Raw genomic sequence first — 10,234 nt, forward strand, 5'->3', positions numbered from 1 at the left:
AGGGAAGAGTCCTTCCCTTGGGGTTCACTCTGCAGGGAGACTTCGGGTGTTTTCACCCCACACTTTCTGCTGTGGCAGCCTCTGGGCAGAGTCCCAGATGGTATGCGATGTGGTGCCAGCTCCCCTGAGACATGCCCCTTTACCCCCCAGTATGCCACCAACCTAAACACCTACCCGAATGAACTCCTGGTCATCCTTAGCCTCATGTCCACAGAGAAGCCTTCCCTGTCAGCCCCAGAGTGAGCCTACTTCCCTGTTCTCTGCACTCCCAGCTCTCTCAACCTCAGGGTGCCTTTCAAAGTATGAAAATGCCCCTTTATCCCTGTGGTTACTTGCTGGGGTCTCCAGCCTCTGGGCTGCGAGCTGCAGGAGGGCAGGGACAAGGCATGTCTGTCTTGTTCACTTGTGTATCCCAGGCTAACTTCTCCTTCCAATAGGAAGTGCTTCCTGGCAAGCCAGGGAGCTTCCATGGTGGAGACTTCCCTGTTTCCTGGAAGAACTTTACAAGGCAAGGTGAAGCTGAAAAGCCACCAGGAGCAAGCACTGTCCCACTGCCCACTGCCCTTAACGGTTCCTCCAGACCGACTTTCCCTTCTCTGCTGAAGATCTCAAATGAGAGGCTCCCTAAAAATCAAACAATACCCCAAACCAGAGATGCTACACTTATAATATTGCCTGTCACTGTGGAGAGTCAAAGCAAAATCAAGACAAAAAACAAAACCAAAAACCATTCCTCCTGTTCTTGGCTCTAGCAGTCCAAAATCTTTAAGAACCCCGTTGCCTCAAATTCAAATTTTTGTTTTTTAACAAATCATATTTAACATATGTGTTTCCCCTTTCTTATTATGCAAAGAACCCTAAGAGACCATTTTTTCACACTCAATAAAAAAAAATCCAAACTGTTGCTTTGTTCCCAAATCCCATAGTACATTTAATATCCCAAAGATCAAAACTGGCATTCACCGATAGTTTTTTATCGAGATAAAAGCTAATGAATGTGACCTCCATGTTTCCTAAAAGTAAGTGACGACGGCAAGAATCATGCCTCGGCTCCATCAGTGCTCTGGTGTCATACAGGCGATTTCAGCAGCATCTCATAACTGCAGCCACATTTATTCCCTCACAGTGTGTGGCTGAGCACTGTGCCTGCCAGGCCAACTCTCAGACAGAATCACCAGGACATTCATACAAATACACAACACTACGATAAACTAAAGTACACTTACTAGTTCCTTAAGGATTCAGCAAGTCCTTCCAGGAGGCTGCACTATAAGTTGAGGCCACTAGTATTGATTATCACATTAATATACGATCACATCAATTTATGAGTATCAATATATTAACAAACAGGGACATTGGCTTAGAAATATTGCACGGTATGAAAAAGTGCTTCAGTGACCAAGCCTATTCTTTAACCCTTGCAGTTCTCTCTCTTCTGACCCTTCCTCTACGCTCCTGCTGACACTACACTCAGCAGGCATGTTTGAGGATGAGAAAGAAGGCCAGTGTGGTGTGGCAGGGCCCTGGGGGAAGGGGAATAGCACCAGGTGAGGGCGGGCAGGTAAGGAGGGGATGGAGCATGCCAGGCCTTGTAAGCCTTAGCCAAGCATTTATATTTATTCCAGTACAAAGGGAACTGCCTGGAGGGACTTAGGAAGTGAGTGTAATTCACATTTTATACAGATCACTCTGCTTAACTGTCTGATGAATCTATGCCTTGTGCCCATGATTGGATCACAGGTTCCTGGATGACATGGCTACAGGTACACTCCTATCAATGCCCTCACCTCATGCATTCACAGGAGTTTTAAACCAGTAGTTCTCACACCTCTGTGTGCAGCAGAGTCACCAGGAAGTTCACTGAAACCCGGCTTGCTGGATGCCACCTGCAGAGTTTCTGATTCAGTAGGTCTGGGTAGCACCTAAGAATCTGCACTTCTAACAAGGTCCCAGGTGATGCTGAGACGCAGATATGCTGGTCCAGGCAGGGCACTTAGAGAGCCAGTGTTTAAATCTGTTTGTTGACTAAATCAGTCAATGAAGGGATATAAGGATGGCTTCTTTCAAATGAAACAATAGAAACAATCGGTGGTTTGAGTCTGACATAAAACGGCAATCATTTATTCTAATTTTTCTTTTTCTTTCCTTAAATTATTCCTTCACCACATTCTGCAATGATAACAAGAGGACTAACCCTTACATGCAGAAGTACTCTGAAAGGGAATATATTATTGTGATTACACAAGATGAGATACTTTAGGCACTGTATTGCCAAGTTTAATTGTAAATCAAATGTCATTCAGAGATTTCTTTTTTCTTTTTTGCAAAAGTATGTGATTTGTGTAGGCAGTAATTACCTGCTTCAATCCAGAAAGGATATGAGGTGGTGAGGAATCCGTTGGTGCTATTCCAAAACTGAAAATTAAACTCAACTTTTCCTTGGAATTGGGGAATAAAGTCCTCTATGGCCCACCCCTGTTTGGTTCAAAGCACACAGCCTTGGTGAACACACCTACTAGAAGAGGTTGTAAAAACTCTCTTTCTTGAAGGAATCCCCAAAGATTCCAATTTAGGCGCTTATTATGCCAAAGCAGAAGTACAACTGAAGAATGTACAGTAAAGAGAGGCTCAGGACCAATAGAGGGAGAATATGCTTCAGACCCAGGAGAGCTGGTGAAGGCCGCTATGCAAGACACAGCCGGGGGCTCTGAGGGTTTACTCTGTCCCACCATGTGAAGCTGGGGTTTCCATATGCAAACATCATCCATCCAGAAATTGTTATTGTGGCCCGACCAACAATGGGCAGTCCAAACTTAGGGACAGCTGGGGGCTTGGGGGTTCAGGCCCCTTTTCCCTGAGGCCTACAAAGTCATACGTTCATGTTCTGCTTAGAGAAAAGGCTGGTTAGACATACCCCAGAATTGTGTAGGGCTATAATTAAACACTGACGGGTGGGCCTAAACGAACTCTCATCTGTTCAGTAGTTATTCAGGATCTCACGGTCTAAGAGGTTGACCCAGGAGGGAAGATTCAAAATATCAAAAGCCAGAGAATCAAAACAAGAAAGGCCACTGGAAATCACAGGCCTTGAAAAGCAAATAACGGCTATAACAGTCATGAAACAGGAACCAATGAAGGAACCGTACTCTCCGTCTACATAGCAAGATACAACCAACACACGGCCAGTGCGACAATTTACTTTGTGGATAATGAACATGGACTCCTGCTCTATGCTGGTGGGAATCATGGAGTAGTCTGACTATGAATTCAATACAAAAATAGCAACTCCTACACTCCAGCAAAAAATGAAGTACATGTGAGTCCCCAAATCCAGCGCTATCCAACAGAACCTCTCTGAAAGCCAGCTCCCCACGGCATTTGCAGTCACCCACCTCCAAAAGGGTAAGAGTAAACATTGGACCTGCTCTGGCGTTACACTGCCACCGGATCCTCCCGCTGTCTCCCTCCTCCTCTTCTTCTTTACAGACAGGTAAAGTTGGATCTCTTGAAGGAACTGGGGGCTCCCACTCTAGGCAAAGGTTGGACAGGTGATCAGTGTACAGCATGAGATTGGACTGTGCCTCCGTGCCTCCAACAGAGCTGGGTCATCTGGGGCAATGAGAATTATAAGCAACAAAAGAGTGGTATTAACAGCAAGGGTAGGGAAGGCCAGGCAGCACACACCACGATCCCTGGGACACCCATCAACCATTCCTTCCCTCATCCAGTCTTTCCAAACACACTCATCCAACACTGTGCCAGTAGGGACAAATATAAACCCAAGCCCTGCTCTCATGGAGCTCACAGGCCATTCGGAGCAATGAGACAAGCAATTAAAGGACAAAGGATAAAAGAACCTAGAGAATGCTGTGGAGCACAAAGCAAAGGGCAGCCAACCCAGCCTGGTGATGGGTGGTCAGGGAAGGCTTCCTGGAAGAAGTGACATGTAACACTGAACCCAGAGGACCTATGGAGTTAGCCAGACAAGACTGGGATGTGTACAAGATTCTGAGAATGTGCAAGATTCTGAGATGAAAGCATGGCTGCTCCGAGGCGCTGAAAGCCCTTTGTTTTCAGCCATCCTCCAGCCTGTCATCCTTCGCCCAATCAGGGCACCAGGTCTGGAGTCTGCAGCATCATCACAAGGTGCTCCTCCAATCCCCACAATCCAGTCATGTTTCGACCTCTTCAGGTGGGATCTCAGGAAAGGAAAGAACTTAGAAAACAGTCTGCTCTACAAGAAGACAGAAAAAAATAAACAATAATGTGGAGTTGAACCTAGACAGTAGAGCCAATTGCAGCAATCTGTTTTCTGCATCCCAGCGTCATAGGTAAGTGACATGCCATGCTCATCAGGACAGTTGAAACATGACACCAGACTGCAAGTGGGCATCACCAAAGGGTGGGCTCCAAGGCTCTTCCTTCTGGCTCTCACTTTGCCCTTCCTTTCCTACAAGTCCCTGAGAAATTACAGAGGGAGCACTTTGTTGTTCTCCCCCTGGGTATTTTTGGTGTCTAAAAGGCTACCACGGATAAAATACCTCCCACTTGCCTTATGCAACGAAGGAAAACCAGATAGCTTATGAAGCCAATCTTGTCAGGGGCCTCCATGCAGAAAAACAAAACAAAATAAACAAAAACCTGTAAAAGTCCCTTAGCATGAGCGTCGCCCAGGGTTCTAGCCACTTTTGCACTATGAAAGAGATCATTGTGGGGGATGGTTCAAGAGACGGCAATAACACTTGGTCATTTTACCCAAACACACAGTCCAGAGTAGCTTTCCTTTACATCTTCATGTTATCACATAATTCAAGTCCTGCAAACAACATCCCTGACTGAACACGGAGAGAAAAAAAAACACTCACTTCTCAAAAGCAGAGCAGGCAGCTAGCTATTCTAGAGACAAAGAAAGGATGTCTTTTTAACCTATGACAACACAAATTTGTTTAGGTTTTCCCTCCACTAAGTAAGTAAGCAATTAGGTTTTTTCCAATAAAAATATTCCCGTGCATGTGCAAACACCAGAGGCAATCATATAATTACCCTGCCCAATCAGATTCAATTGCTGACAGTTGAGTTCCCACTGCTCATTAACTGCAGATCACAATGAGGTCTTTACGGAAGCCCTTTCCAGTTTCTTTACAAAGGTTCCTATGATGCTGTGAGCAGGCCCAGCACTACCTCATGCAGGATAATCATCCGAAAATGGCCAGGGCCAAGGCCAGCCTATGCTGACTTCCCTCTGAAAAAATAAAAAGAGAAATTCGAAGAAAGACTGGCTTAAACACCCTTGCTTCATTTGGGGAATCTCACTTCTAAATATAATAGTAACCTTTCACCCCCACACTTTAAGTGCCGTAATTATATAATTAAAACCAATTATGTCATTTAACATAGAGACTTTTTCAAGATCCACGACAAGCCAATTACCTCAACCATTGACCTCAGAAGATTTCCCACACTGACCTGCAACCATGAGGATTGGGATAAATTTAGACGCTGGCTTCCGAGGGCTGGTATGGACTAGCGGGGTGGGTGGTAGCTGGTCTAGATTTGTCTATTCTAGAAGCTAAACTGAATTCATTGGTATCTAAACAACTACTTGTGTGCACAGTGCTTCTAATATCCCAAGACGCTTGCTTGATTTTCATAACCACCCTAATAGTATTATTACCTCCATGCTGCAGGTCAGAAAAAAAGGAGGCAGGGAGAGAGTTAGGGAGTTATCTTAAATCATGCAACTAATTAACCGCACAACCAGGGCATTAAAGACAAAACCAGGGCAAGGACCCGAATTTTCCACCACAGAATCCAAAGCCTCTTAACAGCAGTAGTGCATGCGTGTGTGTGTGTGTGTGTGTGTGTGTGTGTGTGTGTGTGTTCTCCTGAGCATCCATTCCCCCTATTTTAGTTATTTACCCCAATTTTCCTTTAAGGCAATGAGTCTGCCCCGCTTTAGGCACACATGTATCACAAGAGGCTCTACCCGGCTCAGGGCTGTGCTGGAACCTCGGCCTCTAGGCCTCTTTCAATCAGCTCTTCACATTCACCAATCACAGCATTGGTTCAGGGAAGAGTGCCTGACCCAAGCAACGGCCATGAGAGGCGCTGAGACTCAGCGGAGAATCTTGGGAAAGAGTCTCGCTTTTCCTAACGGGGTTTATGTGTGAGAGGGCGTTAGATCTGGCAGCTGAGCAGCCAGCCATCTTGTTACCACAGAAGCGTGAGGGAGAATGGAGCCAAGAAATGGATCGAGAGACAGAAACTGGTTCCAGGAAACTCCCTGAATCCCTTTGTGTTGACAGTACTGGCACTTAGAACATGGGGTAGTTGAATAGCACACAGGAGAAAATAGTACGGAGAACACTACCGCCTGCAGCTTGATTATACCTACCCGGCTTCATGACAAGGATGAAATTAATTGACCGCGGCTCTGAGCAGCAGTCCTGCCTCTCGCTTACAACAGTTAAATGCCTCCTATTTTTGAGTTATTTAAAGAACATACCATTTTATGGGTAGGAGGAAGCACTTTAATCTGCAAAATGATTTTTATCACAAGCTAAACATCCTTGTAACTTTCTGGTCCTCTGCTTTGGTCCGAGTTGTCTCTTCGTGGAGCTGAAACAGCTGTTGGGGCTGAAAAGGCCTGCCTTGACCTTGCACTTTGCCCTGCTCAGTGGTACCCTTGTGCTCTCCAATTCCTGGATCCGCATGGGATGTAAGAAATCAGGACACACGCAATCACCAAAATGGAGCATTTTCATTCTTTTTTCTTAGGTTGTGAGGCAAAAGAAAGTACAAGAATTCCTCTAATGTAGGATTTTGAACCTTGGCACTATTGAATCTTGGGGGCAGATAATTCTTTCTTGTTGGGACTGCCGTATGCATTACAGGATGTTAATAGAGTCCTCTGACCTCTTCCACTAGATGCCAGTAACATCTGTCTCCCCAAGTTGGGACAAGCAGAAATGTCTCTCAACATTGTCAAATGTCTAGGTTTAGAAGAAAAAGGGGCCACATGCTAAACCTGACAAGTTCAGGGGAGGCCTGCATGGTGGGCCTTACAAACTCAGAGACAGAAAGGAACCACATAGGATGGTCTGAACAGAAAAATTCCTAATTAAAAGTGGGTATGGTAGGTAATCACATCCTAGGCCTATAGCTTTCTTAACAAAGGTCAAGGTTTACTTAAGTAAGCCTGTCTATTGTATTTTTGCATCGAGAATAAACATACCTTTGAAATGTCAGAGTCATCTCCTTTTCCAGACCCTGCAGGGCACAACCTCCCACCAGAGCAGGAGACCATAGAACCCCTCATTGTTATCTTGTTTCCCCGAATACCATCTCTATGTGCTGTAAATGTTCATTATTTACTACCCTGTATCAACCAATGCAAAAGAAGTGTGTGTCTCTCCGTTTTACTCTTTATCCAATCCCAGGGATTTCCCCACTTTGCTTTCTCCCACCCCCTTAATCTACTACCAGTGGATTTCACATTACCCTCCTTACATCTCCTCCTTTGATTCTAATATATAAAATAAGCTGCAAAACTGCCATTCTCTGTAACAGTGTCTTAATCCTTTCTGAGATCATGCTTCCTGGCAATTGTCATTAGTTTGGTTCAAATAAACTCAGTAAACTTCTCTACAGGTTTGGGCGTTTCTTAGGGGGTGGGGCCAAGATCACCTCTGGTTGAGATCACTGCTTTAACAGAACATCTGAGGTATTGGATTTGCCTCACAGCATCTTTGAAAATATAATTCCTTGTACTATTGTGATGTCTTCTATTTAAAATAGGAAGTGAAGGAACCACACGCCCATTAGAACTTTACAAGTGCCATGTAAAATATCCACTAAGGAGAGCTTACTGAACAAGAACATCCAATATAGCAATATAGCATTCTACTGGGTCCTTGAAGCCACATAAGATTTGATGACCCATTAAGGACCAGGATGGGGGAAAAAACGCATCAAGTAGAACTAATTTGACCTAAAGACCAGAAAGAGGAAAAAGATGCAGTGAAGAAAATTAGAAATGAAGAACAGGCATCTACAGGAAGAGTTCCGAAGCCGGTGTTTGACTTCTCATTTCCACAGGAAAGACAATGAAACCTTAAGATTGTTGCTGGTTTTTCTCTATTCAGGTTCAGCCAAAAAGGTAGAAGATGATGGGTTCAAAGACAAATGGTCCCTCCAGCAAAACCCTAAAACTCACTCTGCAGAGAAAAAGCCCAAAATGCTAAAGCCTCACTTATTTGGACATATGTAGGCAAAGACATTTAAAATAAGCAAAATTGAAGGATTTATAGAATATTTTTAAAGGAAAAGCCTTTACTTTCTTTCAAATGACAGCAGGAACTAAGAGCTGGCAGAGGTCTTCCCCCTTAGGATTGATTTGAATGAGAAGATAAGATAGAATTCATTTAATTAGCATACGCATTGCTAATCCTTGAAAAGGGTCTTTGAATGGGTTTGTCACCTCAAGGAGCTAATTAGCTATATCCTCACCCAAGCAGATAGCTGAGACCAGGAATTCCATAGTGGGGTTCCAATGAGGCTTTGCTTCAAGGCACAGGCTTCTGCAAACCTCAAAGTACTGATTTCTGATCAAGTCTGTCAGAATCATCAGATTGGTTTGTGTGTGAAGACTGGCATTTGTTGAAGCGTCATTGGAAAATGTTTAGATTCTAGCAATTTCCATCACTAGAAGTTCTAATGCCTTGGGGATTGGTGAGGTATATTAGGGGAATTCAGATGATCAGAGCTGGGGTACCACTGCCTCTTCATTTCCCAGGCAGTCCCCAACTCAAGCTATCACTCTGTTCCAGCTGTCCCACTCTTCTGGCCCCCCATTCTCCAACTGTCCTCACTTCTCTCCTGCAACCAGTAAAATCTGACTGCTAGGGTGTGACCATGTCTCAAATGGAGAAAGAGCAAGAATAAAGGAGTCTCTGAGGAGACTTGGCCCTCTGCCCATTGTTCTTTCACGCTTATTGTTTTTGTTTTGTTTTGTTTTGGGGAAGAGGTAATGTTTAAAACAAACAATAATAGAAAAATATAAGTAGTTGTCTGGAGGTTCTAGCAGAAGTCCACAGGGGTTTTTGAGATGTAGAAGAACTGTCCTTTGTAGAATTTAGTAATTAAATCTGGAGGAGCTAGTCCTCAACTCTTGATACATAAAGAGTGAATTTCTCAGGGCACTTTCTTCCTGTGGATAAGCATCTCCATTCTACCCCTCTCTACTGGTTATTCATCCTGAAATAAAATATAAGAGTAGCCCACTTCCCAATTCCAGCTGGCATAAAACCACAGGATGAGTTTTGTGCATTTTGATGGCGGTATCTCCTGACTGCATCTGACCACTGACTGGCATGTGAACATTTTGTTTGTAACAAAGATATTAGTCAAGGAGGGAACATGCGTCTGCTTGAGCAAGCATGTGCCACTGTTTCCTGAAACATAAACAAACAAAAACCACCAAGAAACAAAACCAAACCAAGGCTCTACATATACCTTAAGACAAGTATTGCCTTCTTACCATGAAGTGTGGAAGAGGCAGTCTTCCTGGGGGGGGCAGGTGTCACCACAGGTCACCCCGACAGTCAGTGACTGAATAAGATTTCCAAAAGCAGCAACTCCTTGCTTTAGCCAGGGGTAAGCCTCGCTCCCAAGGTTTAGAAAAGGTTTTTTAACAGTGTGTGGAATCCAGGTTGAAGGCAGGAGTTGGTAATTGGTATCTAGAGATGAGCTTAAGTAGTTCTGAAACTTTTATGCAAAATTTAGTGTAGGCACGTTCATGTTTTATTCTGAGGAGTGGATTTATGGTTTTCATCACCTTCTCAAATTAGTTTGAAACTCTATAAAAAATTAAGCAATAGTTGTTATAAAACTACCCCCTCAACTTTAAAAAACAGATTCCTGAGCTATAATTTATATACCATCAAATTCATTCATTTTCAGTGTAAAGTTAAACAATTTTTAGTAAATTTATAGAGTTGTGCAACCATCACCACAAACCAGTTTTACAACACTGCCATCACCTCAAAAAGATCCTGTGCTTGTTTATAGTAAATTTCCCTTAATTTTTGCAACAAAAGTTCTAGGGTTGAAAGAAGCCTCTTTGGGGCCGGCCGAGTGGAGCGATGGTTAAGAACTGGCTTGGGATGCCAGAGGGCCCCAGTTCGGATCCCACATATGAGGGCCAGTGACACTGCCCTCCACAGCTAAGATGCTG

General features: G+C 44.0%; 1 protein-coding gene across 14 annotated transcripts in view; it reads right to left on the minus strand.

Moving 5' to 3' along the window:
* ERC2 (ELKS/RAB6-interacting/CAST family member 2) overlaps window positions 1-10,234 on the minus strand; it is a 974,141-nt gene that overhangs the window by 97,418 nt on the left and 866,489 nt on the right. For 2 of the 14 annotated variants that reach the window (XR_002125344.1, XR_002125343.1), the window contains one exon: window positions 3,422-3,609. The exons of the other annotated variants lie outside the window; for them this stretch is intronic. The gene's annotated coding sequence lies outside the window, so the exon portion shown is untranslated. The remainder of the gene's footprint in view (window positions 1-3,421; window positions 3,610-10,234) is intronic. 14 annotated transcript variants of the gene reach the window in all.

This window comes from Hipposideros armiger, unplaced genomic scaffold, assembly GCF_001890085.2.
Source record: "Hipposideros armiger isolate ML-2016 unplaced genomic scaffold, ASM189008v1 scaffold_220, whole genome shotgun sequence".
Taxonomy (NCBI): Eukaryota; Metazoa; Chordata; class Mammalia; order Chiroptera; family Hipposideridae; genus Hipposideros; species Hipposideros armiger.